This window comes from Herpailurus yagouaroundi, unplaced genomic scaffold (assembly GCF_014898765.1).
Source record: "Herpailurus yagouaroundi ecotype Mexico unplaced genomic scaffold, PumYag 139, whole genome shotgun sequence".
NCBI lineage: Eukaryota > Metazoa > Chordata > Mammalia > Carnivora > Felidae > Herpailurus > Herpailurus yagouaroundi.
Window position 1 is genome coordinate 50,592,514 of NW_024412394.1, and position 26,239 is coordinate 50,618,752.

The 26,239-nt window shown below is 39.3% G+C and overlaps 1 long non-coding RNA gene and 1 other non-coding gene across 2 annotated transcripts in view; one reads left to right on the forward strand and one right to left on the reverse strand.

Annotated features, from left to right (window-relative positions):
* Window positions 1–26,239, forward strand: part of LOC121029790 (uncharacterized) — a 588,420-nt gene that overhangs the window by 545,975 nt on the left and 16,206 nt on the right. The window lies entirely within an intron of this gene.
* LOC121030129 (U2 spliceosomal RNA) lies at window positions 6,232–6,422 on the reverse strand. Its single transcript, XR_005790072.1, has one exon. It is a non-coding gene; the product is annotated as a U2 spliceosomal RNA (small nuclear RNA).

Below are 26,239 nucleotides of genomic sequence, written 5' to 3' on the forward strand. Positions count from 1 at the left end.
CACACACACACACACACACACACACACACACACACACACACACACACGAGTTACCCAGACCACAGTCAAACTTTTGGAATCAGAATCTCTGAGTAGGAGGCTGTGAGTATGCATTGTTGGCATGGCTCTCTGATATTTGCGATGATTTTGATATTCACCCTACATTAACACCTGCTATTATAGCCTGGGATTCAGGTTCTTATTAAAACATAAATACCTTTGGAAAGGTAGGACTTTGAAACTCTGACTAATATTAAGCATCTTAGTTAAATTGACTTTGGTCTATTCTTAAGGCAGATTTTGAAGAAGATAGAAAGAAAGAACATGAAGAGCTTGGTACATGAAGGAGAATGGGGAGTGACTTAAAAAAATAGCCATCAGAAGTGAATATTGGAGGTCCTAAAGATTGACTAATTGCCAACCTCATTATTCTGCATAGGCTAGCCCCTGGCACTGCAAGGGTGCTTTTACCAACTCCAAAAAATAATTAGGTGCTATTGGTGAGTAAAGTTTAAAAGTTAAATTGCTCACGTTTTAACAATAGCTGAACAGTCAATGCAGCAGAAAGCAGCCATTTCATTAGCACTTTTTTGCAAGACCAGTAAATGGTTCATTATCAATTATGCAGCACTTATGCAGATTTGCTTTAGACTTACACCTCCAAGGCCACACTTTCACACATTCCTTAATTTTCTCCTGGATTTAAATGGCTGGTCTTCAAATCTGTGCCTCTGATGTGTTCTCATTCCAGTAAGGTGGGTCAGTTCAGAAGGGAGACGCGATTTCTGCCATAAAAACTATTTTTTTAATGGACTGCATTTTAACTTCTTACCTGCTATGTTCCAAAGCTAGCTCACTCTTTTGAAGTGTGAGGTGAGAAATAGGTAAGTTTTCTAATGCTTGAGGTGGAGGTCACAGGAGCTTTTCATCAGAGAATAATGGTTGCCTCAGAACTGGCCTGGTATCCCCCTTGAAGACTCCAGAAATGCTGCAGTAGCTCTCCATGTATGTCAGGGACAGAGAATCGTTTGGGCAGCTGTCATTTGTGCTGGGACTATTCTGTATTCAGAAACTTAATCCACTTTCTCCTCTTCAGTTTACCAAAGAATGGGGAGGAACATTTTTCTTACAGAGTTGCTATAAAATGGAGTCACTTCAATGTAAAAAAGACAGAGAAGGCTAATTATTCCATAGAATGTGTTCGTTCCTAAAAGGAGTTGGAGTAATGAGAATAGGAAAAGGTCAGTTGGATAGATAGTGCATGATTAAGTAAAGAATTATTCAGTTCTATTCAAACTCTCCCCTTTCACCTTCCTGGTGTAGTGTGGGAAGTGACTTGTGTTAATGGAGGTAGTTAACAAAGGCAAGATCAGTGGAGAAAGTCAGACAATCATTAAGTAGAGCTATATAGGAGTTATTTTAAGAAGATTCAACCCTCACCTGAATAGATTTTGGTTATTCACGTATGTACCTGACCCTGAACAAAGGGGCATGTAATCCAGGAAACCACACTTGAGCTATTCACATTGCAGGAGGCCCCTGCCTCCTGTCTTTTCTGAATAGCTAGCTGGAGTAGTCATGTCGGGGCACTCTACTGTGGTCTCTCTTTTCTGGGCTGGATCTACATACACCTACTCCACAAACACTGCATAACCTGAATGTAGGCTCTAGATAAACATGTGTTGAATGAAAGAACAATTCTATTGAGACTTTTTGGGCAATCTGTGGGAGCCTAGCTCAAATAAACCACTTGTGAGAACCTAATATTTTCCTGGTGACTGACACAGTGGTCTAGAATTTTAGATCTAGAAAGGAACTTCTGTGTCTTTATGTCACTGGGATCATTTTATAGATGAGAAATTTGAGACTTGGCCTGAGACGTAAGTTTAATAATACCAACACAGAAAATTAAGGCACAACTTAAAATAGGATATACACTTGGCTGGAGAGTTACCCACATTATTTACTCACAGCTTCCTGAGTGGTGTAAGAAGATTATTGCCATTTTTGTTAATTAATAATTGGGGCTCAGAGAGGTTAAGTAATTTCTTAAAAGCAGTTAGGATGTGGCCATGCCAGAACTTGAACCTTAGTCTGTTTAGATCTGGAGTATTCTTTTCCTTATATCTAGGTGTTTCTCAAAGCTGGCTGATGTTCAAAAGCACCAAAGAGTATAAAGCTGGTTTTGGAAATACTATTCTCAACTGTACCTTCTCCCAGGATCCTGGCTGAGGTCTGGAGGCATTTAGGAAGCCAGACTGGGTTTGCATAAAGACATATCAGCTACTGGACCTACTCCATTTCACCAACACTTGGGTTTTATGCTGTGCATCTGAATTTATTTGACCTTAGACCCAAAGCCCTGAGTCTACCTTCCATTTCTAGTGCTATTTCCCATCAACATTACTGTGAACCCTAACCCTGGACAAACATTGATATGTTTCCTGTTCCTTGAGATTTGTCTTTTCTTGAAATTTCATAAAAATGGAATCATAGAATATACTGGACTCTTTCACTTAGTGTAATTTTTTGATGTTCATTCATATTGTGGCACATTTCAATGGTTGTCCCTATTCATTGCTGCTGGTAGTCCGGTATGTCAGTGCACTTCAGGGAAGAAAGCCTAAACTCTTTAGCTCAACATAAAAACTTTTAATAACCTGGCTGCTACTTACATATCTGCCTCTTTCTATTGATGTCCTTCCCCCTGCTCCTGCCTGACATTTTACTCTGGTAATACTGAACTACTTGCAGCTTCTAAGCATAGTTTCGTCCTTTTCAATTGCCATTTGTAATATAATATGTAATTTTGTAATAATAGTAATGTAAGTAGTAATGTTGTATCTTCTTTGAAAACCCTTATTGCTGCATATACCCAACCCTGATGATATCTTATGCCACATTTCTTTACTTGACTTATTTCTATTTTTTTTTCCAAAAAACTCAGAAGCTGCCTGCTCTAAGAAAGCTCTCTGACACATAGCCATCACGCCCCCATCCTGGCTTAAGAAACAATTGACAGGTGCACCAGTGGTACACAGCTTCCTCTTCACATCACATCATATCACAAACGCCTTGTTCACTGGTTTGCTTCCCTAGGGATCAGATTATAAGGTCATTGAAGGAAGGAACCCAGGCCTTTCTATCTTTAGCATCTAGCATAATATGGCACATGGTAGGAATGTATTATGTTTAAATATATGAAATTTGTATCCATTGCTTGTCTGTCTTGTGGTTAAACATTCTACATGCTCCTGAAGAATCTGAGCACATCAGCAAGTGGAAAAGGGTAATTATTTCCAAGTGCAGTTGTTTTGTGTAATATTGGTGGGCTGGAGTTATTACAACCCATGTCACAAATTATTGGTAAGCACTTCAGGGATTAGATTTTTTTCCTGGGCTGTTTTTTTGTTTTTGTTTTTGTTTTTAATTTTTAATGTTTATTTTTGAGACAGACAGAGAGTGAGAGAGCAAGAGAGAGCACATGTGATCGGAGGAGGGGCAGAAAGAAAGGGAGACACAGAATCCGAAGCAGGCTGCAGGTTCTGAGCTTTCATGCACAGAGCCTGATGCAGGGCTGGAACTCACCGCGAGATGACCTGAGCCGAAGTAGGGCACTTAACCAGTTGAGCCACCCAGTTGAGCCCCTCGTGGACTGGTTCTTATTTTAGTTTTAGGGATTATGAAACAAAAAGGGATTTTAGGTATTACCTAAGTCAATTGTTTTGTTTCGGTCATGGGTATTTCTGAGGTCCAGAGAATGAAATGACTTACTAAAATTCACACACTTTGTGTGGCTTAGCTGGTAATGGAAACTGGCTTCTGTGGACCCTTCGCGGCAGTGTGCTGAAACCCCTTCCAAAAGATGGAAACAATGGCCATAGCTCCAGGGAGAGGGAAGGAACTCTAGGGTCGGACTGCCTGTGGATCGTAGCGCTGCCACTATCCATGCTGTGAGAACTTGCATAAGGCACTTTACCTCAGTGTTACCTCAGCCTCCTCAGCCATCAAGTATGGAGAGTTCACCACACCTCCTGTGCTGGTGATTTCGCTATTAGCAGTTGGCCTCACACTTACCCTTCTAAATTCTGCTTTGAGATGTTGGGGCTGGGACATGTTGTCTTTGCAATCTGCCCCCATGTTAGGGTCAATTAGTAGGGGCCACTAGAAAGAATCTGAGTGACCAGAAATAAGAGAAGGGACTTTCCATTTTTATTAGCTTCACACCGACAATACTCTTCACCCTAAGTGCCAGTTCATCCTGGCTGTTCATTCTCTCTATATGATTTTTTCCAGCATAAGCCCCACTGAGCCTTACCAGAAATACTAGCACTAACCACGCAGTGTTTTCCTCCTCAGAAGTCACTGTTTTAGCTTCACAAGGTCCCTCCTTCAAGCTTCTAAATTTAAATAATTGTAAACTCATCCATCTGTTCCCCTAGCCTTTGTGGTGATAGCTGCTTTTGCTACTTACTACTTCCCTGTTTCCTTTCAGTCTTTTCAGGTCTTTAATCCCTAGTTAGCAATTCTTCTGATTGAATTCTCCCTGTTGAAATACATGATGTGGTTTCTGTCTCCTGATTAGACCCCGACTGATGTGACTTCCTCATAGGGTTATTGTGAACATTAAAACAGTTGTTTGTGAAAATGGCTTAGGAAAGCCTGGCATGGTTGAAAGGGCTCAAAAATGTATCATTTTACTAAGTAATCATTCCATTGCTTAAGAAGAACTGTGTATCTGTTACAAATATTTCCTTTTATTTACTTTGTTCCACAAGAACAATAAAGGGACGGCTAATGACACAGGCCTCTTGCTTTTGTTTTGGGTTTTTCTATATTCATGCATTCTTTTGGAATTGTTTCGAGACCTGTGGGAGGCATAGGACTCTTAGTTCCCAGATCAGCTTTATGGGGGTTACTTAACCCTCAAAATCGAAACATTATTTACTGCAAAAAACAAACAAACAAACAAACAAACAAACAAACAAACAACCTCTAGAGGAAGTGTTTCACCTGTGAGTCATCCACACTAATTTCCAAAATAGCCAACTGAACAGAAAGCTTAACATATACGGAGAATTGACATACTCTCTTTGAGTTTAGCTTTTTACCGAATTCATTCCCAAACAATATTATAGTTTCCATATGCTCCCTTCTTCTTGGGTTCTTTGTAGTTTCTATACCTCTCTCTTTTAAAAATTTTTATTTTACAAAATTTCTGCTAAACATCCCAACATATTCCTCTGTTCGTACATAGATGGCTTTTTCTCATTATTTCAGGTATTTCTCTGACTGAATGAAAACTACAGATTTTATCTCTTCATTCCGTGATCCCAGTGGATTCTCCCACAAATCTTTGCTGTGTTCAATGCTCTACTTAAACAAAACTGTAGGGAGAAAAAAAAGGGTAGATTTTGTTGACTACTAGTCTCCTGAAAAGTACTAGAAATTATTGTTTCTGTTATGGCACTGTGGGAAAATAGATATTGGGGGGCTTGCTTCTACTTCTAGGTGTCATTATATATGAGACTGATTTGGGTTAGTAAGATATGTAAGTTGGTTTTGCCTTATTTATTAGTTAACATATTAACATGTTAGCTAGCATCCAGGTCCAGGAGATAAAGATGCTGTGCTGTGTGTGTGTGTGTGTGTGTGTGTGTGTGTGTGTGTGTGTAAAAGAGAAAGAGAGAACATGTATATACAAGTTTGAAAGTAAAGGTGGGACTTGGGGGGAATATCAATAATTGTCCTGTGCTTCATTCAGGTAATCGGCTTTGGTCATACTTACTAGCCCAAAGAGGCTGCTTTGGCACTGTGAGTAAACATGCCAGTGAGGCCCTTTGCAATGTTACACTTGAACAGTTTCATCATACTTTGTCTAGCCTTAAGAGGTCCACCTATAGCTATGAATGTAAGCAATTTCATTATGGAAGGAAATAGACTTTTTTTTTCTTGATCCTGTTTCAAATATGTCCCCATCATAACTGAATCTAAACTAAAAGAGTATTTAAAAAGTAGAACAACTTTAACCACCTCAAACCAACCAAAAGAAAACACTCTCTCTATCATTAAGGTTTCTATTCCATAAGGAATAGGAATATTTGAATAGAGATAGAGATAGAGAGAAAACTGTTGTGAAATGTTCTCCCTTTTCTTTTTTTTGTTACAAAATAAAATTTACCAATATTGGTTCTCACAGGGTCTTTCTTGTACTCTTTTTTTTTTTTTTTTTTTTGATGCACCGTTCCTGGAAGTACTGCAATACCAGGTCGATGCGTAGAGTGGACGGAGCAAGCTCCTATTCCATCTCCTAATTCCAAAAATCCATTTAATATATTGTCCTCGGATAGCGGACGTATCAGATATTAAACTGATAAGAACAGATACTACACTTGATCTTAGCCAAAAGGCCGAGAAGCGATCTTGTACTCTTTATAAGAGAAAATATTTCATAGTCAGGGAAATGGGACACAGGCAAAAGATAATTCACATTCCTTAACATGTCTCCTTTTCTTTCCTGTCTTTCTTTTTTCTTTTTTTTTTTTTTTTTTTTTTTTTTGGTTTCCTTTGGGAGAAAACCCTTCCCATGGGAATTTTCCCTTTTATTTTCTGTATGTTAAAGGGTCTTCCTTCATTGTCTAGCCATGTGCTGTTTTGGCTCTTTTTATAAGCTTGCCAATTTACTCCCACTGTCTGTTAGCATTTAATTATCCAACTATCTCATAATTAAAACTCATTCCAACTGCTGAAGAATTGCTATTTAGCACTTACTTAGCTCTTTCCATATGTATATACTACATATGATTAACCTCTAGGGCTTTCTTGATATATATTTTTTAATTCCCTAGTTTCCCAATACTAATTGGTGACAGTGGAGAAAAAAATGTAGCTAAATCATTAGTGAATGATTTTTCAAGGGTTGAAAAAAGACTCAGGAAAGAAGAAAGATATTTAGGAAACTAAAACTTAAATAGTCTAGTAGCCATTCAGGGAGAACCCACTGTTAATTGTTAAACTTGTAAAACTTTAAGTGTCTCATTATTACATAGTGGAAGAATGAACTCTGGGGTCACAATTATTGAAAAGAGTGGGAACTTTAAGTTTTCTTGCTTTTTTTCTTGACTGTTGTGCTTGCACAGTTGAAGCCTGGTGACACTGCCCTTGAACCAGTTTACATCCTAGGTGTTTCCAAGGTATCATGGTGATAGCCACCTTCTATCCAAAAGCTTGATATTTTTTCCGGAACCCATCTGTAGACCATTATAACATGAGCAACAAGTTAAATTAGATTTGTATAAAACATTTCATCTTCTCCACGTCAAGCTTGCCGTTTTTATTTGTTTTCATGTTACCTGTCCTGGTTTCAGCATCATTTCTATAGAATATCATTTGGTCACATGTGAGATGATGGCACTTCTTTAGATCTTCTGCTTCTGCTCCACCCAGAGAGTTGAGTGTTCCTCCCAAAGACTGTATTGTACCCTCAGAGCAGAGAGTTTTAAGGCAAAGAGTTCTCAGCCCCTCGTATCTTCCCTGGGGATAAAAAATCCCTGGTATTCCAAATATTTGATGTTGAAGATCCAATCCTGGTTGACATTTAGCAGACTAGGGAGATAAAGTAGCCACCAGACAGTGTTCTCCTCCTAGGGGCTAGTGGAGAAGACTGTTCTCCAGTCTTCACTGAGTCTCCAGATTGAGACACTTCAATGATTTTCTTCAAATTCAGATCCTTTTCCTTAGACTACTTCATGTTTTAAGAAGAGCACTGCTGTTCTCTAAGCTGAAGACAAACTGTTAAGTACTGTAAATTGTGAGGCTGAAATAAAAGCTCTGGTCTTCTTATTTATGTAAAACAGTGAGATTTAAATATTTCTGTAAATGGCATATAGATGATAGTCTACTTTAATGTATTTTTAGGATTGTCATTTGTTCTGTTGTAGTGACATTTTCTAATGATGACCACATTTTCAGTATACAGAAGTTGGAATAAACGTGCCTTTCTTTGGTCATTTACTGTGTGAAGATAATTTGTACTTTGTAGGAGATAAAATGAAGTGTCATGCAAGGGCAGTTCCACACCTTTTTTTCTCATAGAAATTTTTTTGGTGGTGAAAAGTCAATGTTTTTAGTACCTAAAGGAGACATTGTAGACATGAGGAAGTATGAAGGATAGTTAAGTGAAATGATATTAAGTGAACTTGCAGCAGTATCCTTTGAATTTTGAGAGATCAGAGAGATAAGATACCAAGAAACACATAAGGAATTATATTTTGTCTATTATTGTAATGTATAAACACTAAAGCACGTTATAAAAAACTCAATTATTTATTTTCTTTTGCTCTTGAAGATATCATTTACTTTTTCTCCCCTGTTCCCATAGCCACAAAGCCAATGCTGATATGCATTAATTTGGTTTATTCAGTTTTATAAGACACATGCTAACACAATTTTTAAATAAAAATACCAAATTTTCTGTCTTCTTTCTTTAAATTGGCACTACTTGGTAGCTGTTCCACTGATGGTTTAGAAACCTCCTTCCCCAGCATGTGTATTTCTAATTCATCACCTCCATAATTGTTCTTCATATTTTATGTTATGGCTTTTGTGAACTAGTCATTCTTCTACTGAATACCTTTTTTTAATTTTGGAGTCATTGAATAGTATTTTATGCATCCCAAGGCCACTTCTGCTTTCCTTTTGCAAGATTGTCTGTGCATAATGAGAAATCTTATTCAGATGTCAGCAATTTTTTGATTATTAATAGTAGCCACCCTTTAAATGATGATTCACCAAGTGGACGGACATTGAACCCTGGGGTATAGTGTGGGGGAGAATCTGTGTGTGTGTGTATGTGTGTGTGTGTGTGTGTGTGGTGTGTGTGTGTGTGTGTGTGTGTGTGTGTGTGTGTGTGTGTGTACATGTAGCTGGGTGGGTTGCATATTTTGAAAAAAATATTCAATATACCTACTGTATTTTTTTCATAATATAATTTATAAAAGAAATGATAAATAAAATTTTATCAGGTGAAGATATTCAAAGATAAGGTAGGAAACACTGGAGGGGATATAGGTAAAAGAGAAAAAGCAACTGGTTTAGGGACAAGAAATCAATTATTAGCTGAAATGGAGGTGATGGCTTAGGTGAGCTATGTATTTTTATTTTATGACAACTTGTGATGTTCATCACTGCTCTAAATAAGATGTATGTATAAGTATGTATCTGTAGGCATGTCATTGAGGAAGATGAAATATGGTCCAAATGAGTTGGGCTGTCATATCTATCCTGTGACTATGGGGACAATTCATTCTCAGTATGCAGATTTTTGGTTTCTTTTGGCTGACATCATGTTTCTGGGTCATCTCAGACTAGCTACTGTGTATTCAGAGAATATAAATCAAGGTTAACAGGAAGAGTAGAGAAGTAAGATAAATCTTTAAGAAGTCAGAAAAAAGAACCATTTGGTCACTTTACAAGTAAAAAAGAAAACATTATTTCAATTTATGTACTCACACTATTTTTCAAAAATATGAGAGAGAAGAATATACCATCAAATGTTAGTAGTTCTCTCTTCATCCCCTCTTTTATCTAAGAATTGACTATTCCAGTCCATTGTATCTTTTCCTTCCAAAAGCCCTCATTTAGGGTTTTTATACTTCTAAGCCTCATTAGTCAACACTGATCAGAGGTCATAGGGAGAAGTGATGAGATCTAAAGCTTAAATGGTTATTAGCAAGAAGCTATGGTAAACAAAGCAAAACAAACCCAAGAAAACGAAACAACTTTTTTGAAGGAAAAATTTGAAAGGATTTAAAAAGTTGCAATTCGTGAATGATCTTTGATTTCTGTTCACTATCCTACAATATTACCATAATACACCAAATATTCAGTTGATTTAATCTAAATGAAAGATTATTTTACAGATAATATTGTAGAGAAGTACAGTTGACCCTTGAACAACATGGGTTTGAGCTACATGGGTTCACTTGAAAGTGGATTTTTTTGATAAATATAGTACAGTATCGTAAAGGTATTTTCTGTTCCTTAGGATTTCATTAATAACATTTTCTTTTCTTGAGCTCACTTTATTGTAAGAATATAGTATATAATACATGTAACATACAAAGTATGTGTTAGCTGTTTATGTTATTGGTCAGGCTTCCAATCAACAGAAGTTATTAGAAGTTAATGTTGGAGGAGTCAAAATTATATGTGGAATTTTGAGTGCATGAGGTGTTGGTATCCTTTTTTTTTAATGTTTATTTATTTTTAAGAGATGGAAAGACAGAGCAAGAGTGGGAAACGGACAGAGAGAGAGGGAGACACAGAAGCAGGCTCCAGGCTCTGAGCTGTCAGCACAGAGCCCAAGAAGGGACCCAAATCCACGAACCATGAGATCATGACCTGAGTCGAAGTCAGACGCTTAATCGACTGAGCCACCCAGGCGCCCCTCTAGGTGTTGGTATCCTTAACCTTTCCACTGTTCAAGGGTCTAATGTATACTTTTATATAGAAATATATACAACACAATACATGTAAATATACTAAACATGTGTATTTAGATACATTTTATACATAATATATATAAATATATTCTTGATATTTTGGCTTGATTTGGCATTTTCCAGAAATCTGTGTTTCTAAATTATCTGATTTAATGTTCACTTGATTGTCCCACTGGAAATTGATGTAGATGTAATTTTAATATACATTTATTTAAAATCATGGTAAAAGAGTTTAGCAGGCACACATCTTTTCCAATAAGTTAATTTATTTGCTATCCTATCCTTTAGGGAGTTCTCTTAAAGAACATAAAGACTAATAAATGAGCAAATGGTGATCATTCGGTCATACCAACTTTGTTATTCAAATAGAAGTAATAGAAGGAATAATTGTTTTAAAAGATAAGATACACAGACCTCTACAATCAACACATTCTAATTTCTCACCATAGAGATTGATTAATTGCATGATCTTAAATATTTCCACAAAAGGAATTTATTAGTGTATCGTTGAATGAGAAAAAGGGAAGCAGGGAAGAAACTGACAGCCTGGCTTTTAGGTTTAGAAAAATGTCTCCTTTATGACCTCTCAAGGACATTTTTCTTCCACTCTAAATATTTTGAAAAATTAAAAATAAAAACAATAATTACGTACTCCTGAAACAAATCAACTCTCTCCCTTGAGAAGTGAATCAATGAGCCCAGATGTGGCTTAACTTCCCTGGAGGGGGCTGTGTTTTAGGTGATTTCAGTATTTTATGCTTCCTAAGGGCATTGAGACTGGAAGACAGACTTCTACTTCAATTTTATTTGAGAAACAAGCCAACCATTTGGGCACTGAAACCTGCAGCTTGCTCTCAGAGATGAGGCTGCCTCACCACTACATCTATGAGCTGCAGGGCTATTCTGGACATGTGAGCTCTTAGGAACCCTTGGCTTTCAGACTTTGTTCAAGGGAAGGAAGGGGTTGTAGATTAAACACCAATCTGTCTCTTCCTGAGATCTTATCTCAGTGAACACTGTTCTTTTCAAATTAAATGAAGGGTAATCAATTAGACACATCTATGTTGGAGGCACAAAGCTAACAAGTTACTATTTTATTTATTTATTTTTTCTTAAAAAATTTTTTTAAAATGTTTTATTTATTTTTGAGAGAGAGACAGAGTACAAGAAGGGGAGGGGCAGAGAGAGAGACACACACACAAGGCTCCGGGCTCTAAGCTGTGAGCACAGAGCCTGACGTGGAGCTCGAACTCGTGAATGATGAGATCATAACCTGAGCCGAAGTCAGATGCTTAACCAACTGAGCCACCCGGGCGCCCCAACAAGTTACTATTTTAAAGGAGAATTGCGTTACAGTGGAAATGCTCTGCTCTGCCTCAGCCCTTTGGACTTGCTCCATCCCCAGCTCCTGATGAAAGGGAACTAGTCAGGTTGCTATGTTTTTATATCACATGGCCTCAGCCTCTCAGCCACAGCTGAGGGATATGCATGATCATTCCACCCAAGCCCAGCCAATGCTTAGGCTGGATAGCCACTTGTGATGTTACCTTGTGCACGCATGTACACAATAAACCAAATTAGTTGTAAAACAAAACGAAACGAAACGAAACGAAACAAAACGAAACGAAACGAAACGAAACAAAACGAAACGAAACAAAACAAAACAAAACAAAACAAAACAAAACAAAACAAAACAAAACAAAGCAAACCTTGTGAATTTAAACCAAGGAATACCCAGGCTAAAAGCCCAGCAGCAGTAGAAGCTTAGGCTAAACTATCTTTTATAAAGATGCGCAGATGAAACTACCCTGAGGATTAGTTCCCTATTGTTGCTGTAACAAACTGCAACACATTTAGTGGCTTAAAACAACACAAATTTATTCTCACTCACTCTGGAGGTCAGAAGTCCAAAATGAGTTTCACTGAGCTACAATCAAGTGCCCACAGGAATGTGTTGCCTTTGGAAGCTCTAGAGGAGAAGCGGTTCCCTTGCTTTTCCCAGATTCTAGAGCTCCATACCTGGCATTCCTTGGTTCATTGTCCTATCTTTGAGCCAGTGTCTTCAAATCTCTGTTTCCATTGTAAGGACATCTTCTGTCTCTCTGATCTCCTTTCTCTTATAAAGATCTCTATTATTACGTGGGGCCCACTTGAGTAATCTAAGACAATTTACCCATTGCCAAGTCTGCAACCTAATCACATCTGGAGGTCTCTTCTGCCATATAAAGTAATGTTTGTAGGTTCCTGGGATTAGGATGTAAGCATCCTGGGGGACCATTATGCAGTCTTTTACCCTTGGTAATACGCACACACAAGTAAATAAGGAAGGCAAAATTATGAGTTAGCCAAACATGTGAGATGTAAGACACACAGGGACTACAGAAGAAGGAGAGCAGCTGTGTCAAGGGGGAGGCAGGGCTGGCCCCTGTGGCTACGGTCCCAATAGCTATAGAAACACACTCTGGTTCTTACTTTTTCTGAGACCTGAAGTTCAGCTTTATCTCTGTGTGAATATCCTTGAAAATAGGCTGCTGCCCCTGGAGGTAACTTGAGGTTGTTTCTGGTACTTGTGAGTGAAAGGGCCTGAGTAGAGGAAGAGGCATATTTGTGATACTTTTCCCTAAAAGTGGTACCAGAAGAATAAATGTTTGTAAATTGTCTAGGCATATTGTTGAATAATTATTTTATCAGTTTTCCAAGAAAATTAATGATTTTGTTTTTCCTTTTGAATTGTAAATGGTAACAGCTATAACTTAATGAGGAGAGCTATGACTCTGGTAAAGAAAGCTGGCCATCATCTGGATTTTGGCCCTTAGTGGCTGTGATACTTTGGAAAAGTCAACTGGCCCAAATCTGCTTCTTGTTTTCTTTGAAGGTATAAAGGCATAATTATATCTATCTTACTATGTTGCTGTGAGAATTACATGTTGATAAACATGAAAGTCCTTTGAAACCATAAAAAAAAAACTGTTGCTCTTTATTTTGATTGACAGAAACCCGACTGATGGATTTCTCATAATCTCAGAGAATGGCAAAATCTCCCAGAAGATTCCATACATTTTTGATAAATAAGAAGTAGGAGGCTCTATTGGGAAACTGCATTTTTACAAAAGTAGTAGGGTTTGTGGACAGACGAACTTCAAATCAGACAGAATAGGAGAGAAAATGAGAAACAGCATAAATGGCAAAGGTTAAAGTTTGATTTATGGTATGTGATCATTTGTTAGAAAACTGTATATGGGACAGGTGTATGGGAAAGGCCTGTGTTCAGGTGACAGGCTTAAGGTTTTTTACTAGAGATTCACATAATGGTTATTTTCAGTTGTCTCCTGTGAAAAAGTTGGAGGTTACTTACACTATGATTTTACATCAAATAAAATACCTAAATTTCCCATGGCTCTTATATGCCTATATTTTGAACTTGAAAAGAAAATGAGAAACATCAAGGAAATAAGATAAATGTGCCTTACCCAAACTGCAAAGGAGAGAAACACTTGGAAATGAATGGAACAATCCTGTTCTATTCTGAAAGAAATGGAAAGCATTTTGTCTTTCTCTGTTTGAGAGAATAGGCATCCAAGATTTTCTCTATGAGCATGAAGAACTATAGGCACCAGCCAAAATGAGCCTTAGCACATAAAATCTGTGATGAAAATTCCAGAATTTACATAAAAACTCCTGACATAAGCTTGGCATTGAGCAAAATGTCCAGCTGAGTGAAGGCAGGAGCAGGAAGCTTAGGAGTTCTCAGGAAAGGTCTGATGAAAGCACAGCCTCCAATTCTCTTATTTTTAGAGCAGTCATGCCAGTCCAAGGTTATCTCTGAGAGAAGAATCTTCACTGTACTGATGCTAAGGTGATCTCAGGGTGGAAATCTATTTTGAAAGCAGTGGAGCTCTGGTTTATATAAATTGCTTATCTTTTGAAATATTAATAATGGAGTACTCACTGAAAAATCACTCCAATATCCTGTCTTCTTAGAAAAATTGTTGCTGTTTTCATAAAAAGGTATATGATATAAAGGATCTTAGAAAAAGATATTGCCCTCCCATTTGCACAGTGGGTGTAATGGACTGCATATGTGTCCCCCTAAATTCATCTGTGGAAGTCCCAAGTTCCATGTTTATGTATTTGGAGATGGGACCAATAAGGAAGTATTTAAGGTTAAATGAGGTCATAAGGATGGGGCCCTAATCCCATAGGACTAGTGTCCTTAGAAGAAGAGACATTTTGGGGCACCTGAGAGGCTCAGTTGGGTAAGTGTCTGACTCTTGATTTCAGCTCAATTCAGGATCTCATGGTTGTGCTGGGCATGGGGCCAGCTTAAGATTCTCTCTCTCCCTCTGCCCATACCCTGCTCACGCACTCTTAAGAAGAAGAAGAGGAGGAGGAGGAGAAGGAGGAAAAAGAGGAGTAGGAGGAAACAGAGGAGGAGAAGGAGGTATAGAGGAATAGAAGGAGGTAGAGGAGGAGGAGGAGGAGGCAGAGGAGGAGGAGGAGGAGGGGGAGAAGAGACACAAGAGAGCTCTCCCTGCACATGCACAGAGAAGAGGTTTTTTGAGCACATAGGGAGAAGGCAGCCATCTGCAACCCAAGGGGAGAGCTCTCACTGGACTCCAACCCTGATGACAACTTAATCTTGAGTTTTCAGCCTCAAGAATTTGAGAAAATACATGTCTGTTGTTTAAGCCCCCAGTCTGTGGTATTTTATTATGACACAGAGAGTGACCCAACTTGCTCTTTAGATGGTGGGACGTAAAAGTATACAGTAAGTGACCTGGAAGCTAATTTTAAGTTTGAAATCTTAATCTATCCTGTTTCATTGTGGAGACTTGTGTTTATTAATAGTAGAATCTACAAAGGACTTCTTAACTTAAGATACATGAAAATACTGTGGTAAACATTAGAGACACTGAAAAATATAATTGGTATGGACTTGGATGGTTTTGTTTGCTTATGATTTATTTATGCTTAAAAAATTTACTTATTTTCTGACCCATTTTTCTCATCAAGTAAACAGAGAGAAGGAGGTACCTATGAAACATGTCAGACTTCCTACAGAAAATTTATGTGAAATTCTAAGAAATGAATGAGGGGATGCTGGGAAATTCTATCTCAGGTGAGATCGTTCAGGGAACAGACATACCATCACATGACTTCCAGTCAGCTAGGCAATGTTTGTGTATTGTACAGGAGGTAAGGAAGTGTGCAAAGGCTTGTAACAAAAAAGCCTCTTGAAGAACCGGCACATTGTTCTGAATCCCTCAGCAACTCTCAGAGTCTGGTATTTCTGTGCCTGATATCTTCCTCTGCCTCTCACTCTCTTATGGCTCATGCATACCTCCTTCTATTTAAGAGTATTTCGGCTCTGGTCTTCCTCTTCCATGTGAATGTCTCTCTTTGCTTATATCCTAATTTTCCAAGGAAAGATCTGATTAGAAAGATTTGTCCCTTGTACACTTCTCCTTCTAGTTAGAGTGCTTGTGCTGGGTCATGTGACAGATGACTGCCCTCTCTCATGTCAAACTTTGGGAGGCTCATTCATTGCGGCCAGATTTGCATAGCTATGTGAGCCAAATCTTGGCTGTCTAATTGACATGGGTGAATATTCAAGATTTGCTATTACATGGATATGTATATATAGATAAGAAGAAAATAACAGAAGTATATACATACCAAGATTTGTCTTTTATATCTCAATAACAATCATGCCTATATCACTGTGTATCTGGCAGTTTTATACCCCGGACAATTGACTTTGGCTGTTACTATCATGAAGATATATTTATTTCTTGTTATGTTTTCCACTTAATCCACTTCCCTCTTATCTCTGACACCATGACCAGGCATGGACTAGTTCACTCTAGTTGGTCAAGCACATTGGAGAGGACTTGAGGCAGAAGCCAGGGTTGGGTCAAGGATAGGCATGGCAAAAGGAGAAAAAATGTGGTTGTGGGTGTGGGTGCCAAGAACAATCAGAAAATTTCTGGCAGGCTGAGCAAAGTTTCTTGGTCCCATACCAGAAAACAGTTGGTTGTTTAATATCTAAATCAAGCTCCATCTCAAATTTGCTATGTGACCTCAGGCAGTACCCAACCTCATAGAGCTAGGATGAAGAGTTTGGATTTCATTCTAAGCATACTTGGGAAGTCAAGGGAAGGTTTTAAGTAGAAGAGAAACATGGATTATGTTTAGAAAAAGCTACCCAGGGTGGGAAGTGGATTGAAAGTAGAAAGGGTGGAAGCAGGGAGAATAGACAGGAGGCTAGTGTATCTGAGAGTAGGTCTGTCACGGCAACACAACGCTTTGCACCCATCAGAGAGATGATGTCTTGGAACCCAAGTAGGTGACAGGTAGAGATGTGGCAATGTAGGTGGAGAGAAGAGAATAGATTTGACATAAGCTTTGGGGGTAGACGCAAAGAGACCTTTTCATGGAATAGAGTAACAACAGCCACAAATCAGTAACAAGGGATCTGACAACTTCTTAAAATCCTAAGATGGCCCTGGGCTATTTGTGCTGTTGGAAAATTCTGTCTTTCCATTCGCTTTCCCTTTCTCTACTCCCTCTGCCGCCGGACCTCTATATAGTTCCTAGGGGCTAAGGAGCCCTCCAGCAGCACCTCGTGCTCGATTTCTTTCTGGATCCACTTCCTATAATCACTTATATCTTAAAAGTTTCCCTTGGCCCTATGAAGTGACTAAAACTTATTTTTTTGAAAAAGTGTTTTCCACTAAGTATGAATGATTTCACATACAACGTCCCCCAAGAAATAAAACATCTGCATTTCATCATGGAATAATTCTTGTTGGAAGGCCAGTCCTGTGGCTAGGTCACTAGGATATTATATGAGTGCAGAAAGGACCTTTTTTTTTTTTTTTTTTTTAAATTTTTTTTTTTTCAACGTTTATTTATTTTTGGGACAGAGAGAGAGACAGAGCATGAACGGGGGAGGGGCAGAGAGAGAGGGAGACACAGAATCGGAAGCAGGCTCCAGGCTCTGAGCCATCAGCCCAGAGCCCGACGCGGGGCTCGAACTCACGGACCGCGAGATCGTGACCTGGCTGAAGTCGGACGCCTAACCGACTGCGCCACCCAGGCGCCCCAGAAAGGACCTTTTAAGGCCCCCAGAATGATACTACTTTATTTAAACTTCCAATTTTTACTCAAAGTAGTTCTAGGCTGGCATTGGGTGTTTCTCTTGTGTGAATTTTGTACGTCAGAATTTTTTTGTGGAGCTTTAAAAAATGCATCCCCCAGAAAATCCTGCACACACACACTCATGTCTGCACCCCACTCCTGAATCAGGATCTCAGAAGGGGCCCAGGCAGTGGCATTTTCACAAGTTCCATAGGTGAGGAGTCAGAAAACTCCTTCATTAAAAGGCCACATAGAAAATATCTTAGGCTTTGTGGGTCAGCTACTCAACTCTGTGGTGATTCGTCAAAATAGGTAAACAAGTGAGTATAGCTGTGTTTCCATAAAACTTATTTTATAAACAAGGCAGTGGGCCAGATGCAGCCGTGACATGCGGAGTCCTGTTGTAGGTGATGGCTCCAGATGGTTCTCTGGCCTCACAGGTGTGACGGTGTAATGGTGGTGTAATCCTGGTTTGGGGCATTTGCATTAATCCTTGATCATTTGTTGAGGTAACAATTTATTTCTTAAGTGTTTACTATGTGCCAGACACTTAGAATACAAATACTAGCTCCTGCCTTCAAGAAGTCACAGTTGTTGGAGAAGTAAGACAAAGATAGAGACAATTAACAATGACAGATAAGGGTAAGGACCGATTTCTATAAGGGGAAGCAAGAGAATTCAAAGTGAATGCTGGTGGTAAAGGAGGCTTTTTCAGAGAAGGTGACTTGAATTCTTATTTGTAGGCTCGGCCCAGGCCCAAGGTCCCAAGACCAACTGTGGCCTGAAGTTAACAGGTTCCTTGGAAGTCCTGACCTCTGGCTATTGGGCTCCTGCCTCAGTGCCAGACTGTAGCCCTACTGTGTTCCCCATTCATGGAGCTATACTCTCAGACTCCTTCCTTCTAGTATCAGTGGTTTTATATAATCCCACTTTTCCCTACCACGCTGCTCACTCTGATAATGCAATCTGCTGGGTCTGGCTCTCTATGGTTCCAGGGATTATTCTGGTACTTAGTTTCTAAAGACCAACGCCAGCCGTACTCATGTTAGCCTGCCAGGGTATGAATTGTTGCTTTCCCCTGACAGGCATCCTTCCAGATGCAGACTGTTTGGACATCACTTATTCGATATAATGTGTTTTATGTTCCTTCCAGCCTATATATGCACTGGCTTTTATTAACATTTTACCTGTCAGGGAGCCCCAGTGGCTTAGTTGGTTGAGCAACAGACTCTTGGTCTTGGCTCAGGTCATGATCTCACAGTTTCCTGAGTTTGAGCTCCACGTCAGGCCACAGGGCAGAGCCTGCTTGCAATTCTCTCTCTGCCCCTCTCCCTCTGCCCCTCCCTGATGCTCTCTCTCTCTCTCTCTCTCTGTCTCTCACTCTCACACTCAAAATGAATAAACTTTAAAAAAAAACACCAAAAAAATTTACCTTCCTTATTTTGTCCATTTTTCCTTTTTTGCCATCCAGCTAGTCCATTTTTAAGAACTGTTCTATATTCCTGCTTTAAGCAGGGTTTTGTAGCAGTTGCTTCTTTCTAGAACGGCTCAGTGGAAAGCAGTTTACCTTCCAGAAGTAGTGGTGCCAGTATAGACCTAAATCCCAGTTCACATGCTTGGGAAATATATCCTTCAGTGATTATTTCTGCATTTTCTACTTGATTATGAATGTTTTAATACTCTTATAACTCAGTGGTGGCCAGTTGTTCTGTCCCCTGTGATGTCCCTTGGTGTCTTTAGGAAGCTTAGTAACACCACACACAGTACGGCCTCATTAGCTCTGGGTTGAAGCGCATCCAGGAGACAGGCCCCTTACTCACTCTCTTGGCCTGGGAGCCGTCATGGTGCACTGGCATAGCAAGCCGGGGGGTATTTCCTCTAAGGATATTCAGAGGTTGCCCGAGCCGAATGAAACATGGCTTTGGTGCTGGCTAAGGCATCCTTCCTGACCAAAGTGTCAGTTAATTTCCAGAAAGATTAAACAACCCCTGCATACACAAATGTTCAAAAATCACAGGCCATCTGGGGTTCCCGTATCCTCACATGAGAGACCCCAGATGGATTGTAAATTCATCCCTGTGGGTAATATAGTGCGGTTGCTCCTCGGTCCTCCTGCTTTTCCCTGTGGCATCTGATACTGTGGCCATGATGAGGTTAATTTATGTGGCTTGATACACTTTATCATCTGTCACTTGTACAGCTCTTGCTGTGCCATCTGGTGTCTCAGAGGCGGTTTCGGGAAGCAGCATGCATAACAAGGTATCTGCATTTGTGAATTCTTTCAAGCATTTATAGGTAATAGCTAAAAGATATTTTGAGAAGCCAGTGCCCGTCTCTGCTGCAGATCAACACTAACGTGGATAATCTGACATGAGGTTCAAACAAAGCCCTCTATATTTTGCAGGAAAACACATCTGAATTAGTCCACAATCACCAGTATTGATGGAACCTATTTATTTCAAGACCCTGAATATCTCTATCAGGCTGAGAATATCTTACGAGGCTCTTGTGCAAATCAGTAAAAGGCAGAGGCAATGGCTTACTTTCAAACATGATGGATGATGAGACAAAAAAGCACATACCAGCACAAAAAAATTGTTTAAATCAAAAATCCTGCAGCAAAATGCCTAAGTGCCCCTATTATAATGATTTCATATCCATGTTTCATTTTCAGCAATGTTAGGACCTCAAGAGAGCACAACAAAACATTAAATAGATAAAACCATGAGAAGTAGATGGAAAAATATACTAGGGGGAAGTGGGAAAGATAAATGATACAACATGGTCTATCCTGTCTGTCTGTCAGTCAGGCTGCAATTTGTGTGCCACTGTGAGGGGTGGGGGATTATGGATGTTAGGGATCTTGTTCTTTAGATATTATAATTTATTTTCGGAGAGTAAGATAATTATCTATCTATCATCTATATCTATATCTATATCTATATCTATATCTATATCTATATCTATATCTATATCTATATCATCTATATATATCTATATCTATCTATATTACACACACACACACACACACACACACACACACACACACACACACAGAATGAGAGAGAAAGTGGAACAACTGCAGAATACGGCAAAGTTTTTGAAAGTAGTTAGTATTAAGTTCTGTAGGAATGCACAATGGTCCTTTGGAGAGAAGCTGGAAAGTGCGTAGGACAATGCAAAGGTCAAGAGGTAGAGCTGAACCTCCTTACCCCCGGTATGGCTGGCTGTTGCCTTGAGCAAAGCACAGGAGTCCATGTGTGAGATGGAATCAGTGGAACAGGAGGGGGCCAATTAGTGCAGGTTATGATATGTCAGGCTAAGATTTTGAAATTTAATTGAATAAGCATCACAGATCCATCATATGTTTTCAGGAAGGTAGTGAATGAAAAGCAGTGAATGAACTTGAGGGGAAAATTATTCTAGTAGCAGTATGAGTTGATATTTCCCACATGGGTGAGAGAATGACAAAGATCCATTGAAGAACTTCTCTATTTGTTATAGCTGAATTGCAGTTAAAATAAAACAATAAGATAGCTCCAGTGCATGGAATATCAAAGGTAGCCTACTGTTTAAAAAGCAATTTTCAACCTAACAGTGAGTTTACCAATATCATGAAGGCTTATCCTTCCCTTCCCTCTCCATCCTCCGTCTTCCAACCTTTCATTATTTCTCTCTCTATTAAAAGGCTAAGAAAATACAAGGCAACAGATACTTCTCATAGAACCAAAGAGTGGCTAGAGAGCTGTCATATAAGGACAGGAATGAAATTAATGAGTTCAGTTGAAAAGTCAACTGATTAAAAAAAGCATCCATTTGAAACTTATTCTGTGTAGGATCATCTCTTGGCACTTACTGACTATAAATTTCCAGAAAGGAAGAGCTAGATTTCATGCTCAAGTGATGCCTCTCATTGTGAAAGCCTAGTCGAGCCAAGACTATATTTCTGACAGTGGCAAGAAGAAAGTCTTGTGTCAGAATAAGGAGGGTTACTCTTTGCATTAATATGTAAAAGTTTGGAGAAGTGGCCTGGCCAGGTTTATGTTCCATTTTAATCCACTCTGCAACTATTTCCCAGCTCTGTTGGATCAGAAATTTGTTATCATCATTCAGATCCCTCATGCCTACCCAGCCCAGGGCCTGGCAGGCAGTAGGGGCTCAGCAAATGTTTACGAATGAACTATATATTGTACTGTACGACTTCCTGGGAAAACCTTTTCTTTCCCATCTTGAAATGTCTTTATTCAAACTTTCGAGAGTATAGCCTGGTAATCTTGGAGGGATTATTAGTGGGGATCTTCTTCCCTATCTAATGGTTCTAGTCTGTGTATTCTGCTTATTAGACATGGTGATTTTCTGGGGCCCCTGGGCTCGGCTGAGTGTCCAACTTTGGCTCAGGTCATGATCTCATGGGTTCATGAGTTCGAGCTCCATATTGGGCTAACTGCTGTCAGCCTGTCTGTTTCAGATTCTCTGTCCCCCTCTCTCTACGCCTCCCCCACTTGCACTCTCCCAAAAAGTAAATAAATATTGAGGAAAAAAAAGTCATAGTGTTTTTCCTTTTTGTCTTGTGGTTCTAGATGGAGTAACTGATTACTTTCTTTGGCAACCTTAGCCATTTATCCCTTTCAGTTTAGTCCAGGGGTCAGCACATTTTTCTGTAAGGTTACATAGCAAACATATTAGGCTTTGCAGGCTATAAGGTATCTCAGAACTATCCAGCTCTGCTGCTGTAGTGTGAATGAAGCCTTGGACAACACAGAAGCAAATGGGCATGGCTGCATTCCAGTACAACTTTATTTACAAAACAGGCAGTGGCTGCGTTTGTCCTGTGGGCTGTAGTTTGTTTACCCAATTTAGTCTTTATGGCACACGGTCCATAATTTAGCGTTTTGAGTATTCTGATATTTCTACTCTTCAACCTTTAGCTGGGATCTACTCTTTTCTTTCTTTTTTGTACCAGCCATCACTTTTATATCACTGTTTTGCCACCCAGCATCTTCATTGTCTCATTATCAAATAGTTGGAGCAGGTTTTTGCCAAACATTTTTGTCTACGTACTCTAGGCACTCAGTCCTTTCAGCACACCTCCTACTCTGTCCTGTGAAAGTCAGTGTTTCTACAAGAGCAGGTGATTCTGGCACATAACAATACAGAAATAGACAATGAAGCTTGGCCACTTCCTCACTGAAGCTGTCACTGATCTTTTGAATTGCTTTAACAGAACATGATCTTGCATTTCTGTTACAGTCAGTAATTGAGCTTCACTTGGCTCTCCTGAGCCTCAAGGCATTTCCTTCATATTTTTGACCTTATCTCAAGAACTAAGGGTCGTAAGTGGCAATTTACCTTCTCTCAGTTGCCTTTGTCTGAGCTGGTTCCTATGTTTTATGCTTTCCAAGAGAAGAAAAAATTATGTAGAGTTAGTGGTCATTAAACCATCTTCCACGAGGTACCAAGTTTCTTTGAATCATCTGCAGGAGGGTCTTTGAATGCTAATTTCCTTATAGAAAAGCTGTTCCTGGGGTCCCTGGGTGGCTCAGTCGGTTAAGCGTCAGACTCTTGGTTTCTGCTCAGGTCATGATCTCACAGTTGGTTCCTGAGTTTGAGCCTCTGTGCTTACAGCACAGAGCCCACTTGGAATTCCTGTCGCCTTTCTCTCTGCCCCTCCCCGGCTTGCTCTCTCTTTCTCTCTCTCTCTCTCAAAACAAACAAACAAACAAACAAACAAACAAACAAACAAACATTTAAAAAAAGGAAAAGCTGTTCCTTTCGTTACTATCAAGGAATGTCAGAATGAGGACCATAAATATACACTGTATAATGGAAACTTCACAGCCTAGAAGACAATTAGAGTATGGGATTCCTCCAGATTATATCAGCCCTACACATAGAATCATGACAGATGTTATCTCAGGAATCCTGTGTTTTCCAGCTTTCCTTTGGTCCTGCTTTCCTACTCTTACTTGTAAACGTAGAATTGTTGCAGAAACCGATGTATATACTTTGCCACAGGCTCCTGTTTAAATGTTATCTGTACTATTACTTTCTAGTTTTCTCAGGCAGTCATGGTTGATCCACCTCCCCCAGGAATAAGAGGTCTATTTATAACACTGCCTAACCAATATGTTAAAAGAAAGCTTATTAAAATGCAAAATGCTGTTCCCAAAGTAATGGTAGTTTTATTGCTTTAGATATATAAAACAGGTTGATTAAAGAATAAAGAAATGAATTGTGAGGAGAAATTATAACCTGTCCTTCACAATGGAGAGGAAAAAAAAAAAAAAAACCTTTTGCTTTTAATTGCTAGGATTATCAGTGAATGGTTGTTTTGGCTAAAACAAATTAACAAATAAAATTTTTAAAAAAATCTTCATTGAATACAGTACTGTATATAAGTACTGTATAAGCTCTGTGGTCATTGAGCTAAACTCTGGACAAGGGATTTAGCCATGTGTATTTTGATTCCCAACTCAGTCACATGCATTTCTTGGCTCCCACCTTTTTGAACCCCTTGGCTTTCTCATTTGAAGCTTATTTATAAGCAATGGGAACTGCATACATTTGCTGTTGAAGGAATCAATAATTCGAGGTCCTAGGTCTTTCCAAATTTGGCCATGTTGTCTTGCAAAGCTGGCAAATTCTGCCAATTCTGAGAAACTAGTCTGAAATACTAGATTTAGAGATGGCTGAGGGCATTTCCCATTTCATTAACATTTAAAACACATTAAGGACTAGTAATAAATATAGCACAGTCAATGGATTTCTGTTCCAACTTGAGAGGGGAGGGGGGGTTGTGGGGGGACTTCCTGCTCTTGAAGAGTGATAAGGTAAGAGAAGGATCCTACAAATCCCAGATCTCAAAATAGGAATGTTACACCCGGAAGAAAGTCGAAAAAAATCTTGTTAAAAAAATTGTCTTACAGCTGATGTAGATGTTATTATGAAAAATTTAGAGCTGCCTTTTGGGCGTGGGAGAGTGGGGAGGGAGAAATGTAGTAATCCCCCTGCTGTTTCTCTTGGCCCTTGAGAGAATGGCAAAATAAACACACCAGGGTCTGTACACAGAGGCTGTCAGCAGTCTGGGCACTGTGCAGGCCACATGTGAAGGGAGTTTGTAGCACAGAGAAGTGAATGAGTCTTTGTTTCCATAATTCTTTCAAAGATGGAAAGAAAGGAGAAAAATTATATTCTTGCATCAGAGAACAAATATAAAAGCTAACAGTAGACACAGGAGTAGACTATGCGGAGACCATGATTAGGGTTTAAATTTAGTCTGATCTCCTTTTCTTAGCTACACTCTCCCATTTTTTTAAAACATTATGAGGCAAAGGGACAGAGCACATAAATTTAGTTGACGGAGGAAAAAAAACATTCTTGTGTTTTGTGTTAACATTAAATCCAGGGCAACAGCTCAACGAGTATCAAGTAATCTGTCTCTAAGGCAGTGTCAGGCTACGTGAACAAGGTGGGAGGGTCTGGTGGCTCAGTATTCTGAGTTGTACACAGCCTAAGGAGGAGGCTCTTCTCACAACAGCTACCATGAAGCGTGATTGGAAATGACAGGCAGCGAAATTCAGAGGACCTGAATTACATGGTCTGATCTGATTTGACTAAGCCCCTATTCCGTATACTCAGCAAGGATATGCATACTTCAGGGAAGAAATGCCTGGCTAATTAATGATAACTCACTCAACATGCATTTCCAATGACATTACTTTTGTTGAACCCTTGCTATAGCGCGATGCTTCTTCCTGATCTCCTGTGATTAATAATAGCTATCAGAAATAAAACTTCAAACTTTATATATTCACGTAATGAAGTCCTTCAATGAGTCTGATTCCATTTTTTTAATTGTATAGAGTAAGTTAGGTGACGTACCCAAGAGCACACACAGCCAGCCGTTAAATGCCGGAGGTAAAATTAGAGACCAAACCAACCGCTCTGCAATAGTGCCTCTCTTCTGAAATGCCACTTGCTCTTTTCTCCACCATATTTAAAATTGTGCTGAAGTTTCTACATAGTAGGCAAAAAAAAAAAAAAAAAAAAAAAGACAAGCTCTCTATATGTTCCTTGAAAAGTACCCCTCCTCGCTCAGTGTGCTTAAAAGTTGTCGATACCAGATGAGTGCAAGAATGAGCCCTGCTCTCGAATTTCCCCTTCCTCCCACAATAAGAGGTTTTTTTTGTTTGTTTGTTTCTTTTTTTTTTCTTTCTTTTTTTTTTCCGACTCTGAAAACTGGAAAAGTGAGTTTGGTTAAATAGTGATTCCATTCTTGGGGGAGGGTGGTGAACAAGAATGAAAGGCAGATGCTTCAGTGCCTTAGGCAATGTCGTTACTGTAGTGATGCTGTCATTGTGGTTTCCATCAAAAACCTGAGGTTTTTGACTCCTAGTGCTCAAGAGCTTGATGTCACATAAAATATACTGACATGTGAGAAGAGCCGTCTTTCCTTTCCCTTGCCTGCTTCTTATCCCCCTCCCCTTTTTGACAGTAAATTTGGGGAGGCTTGTGGTATATTGAAGACGTTGCTGCAGAGCTCTGGTTGCTGATAGAGAACCTTTGGCTTGTGGGCTCATTGCAGACTGTGAGCACAG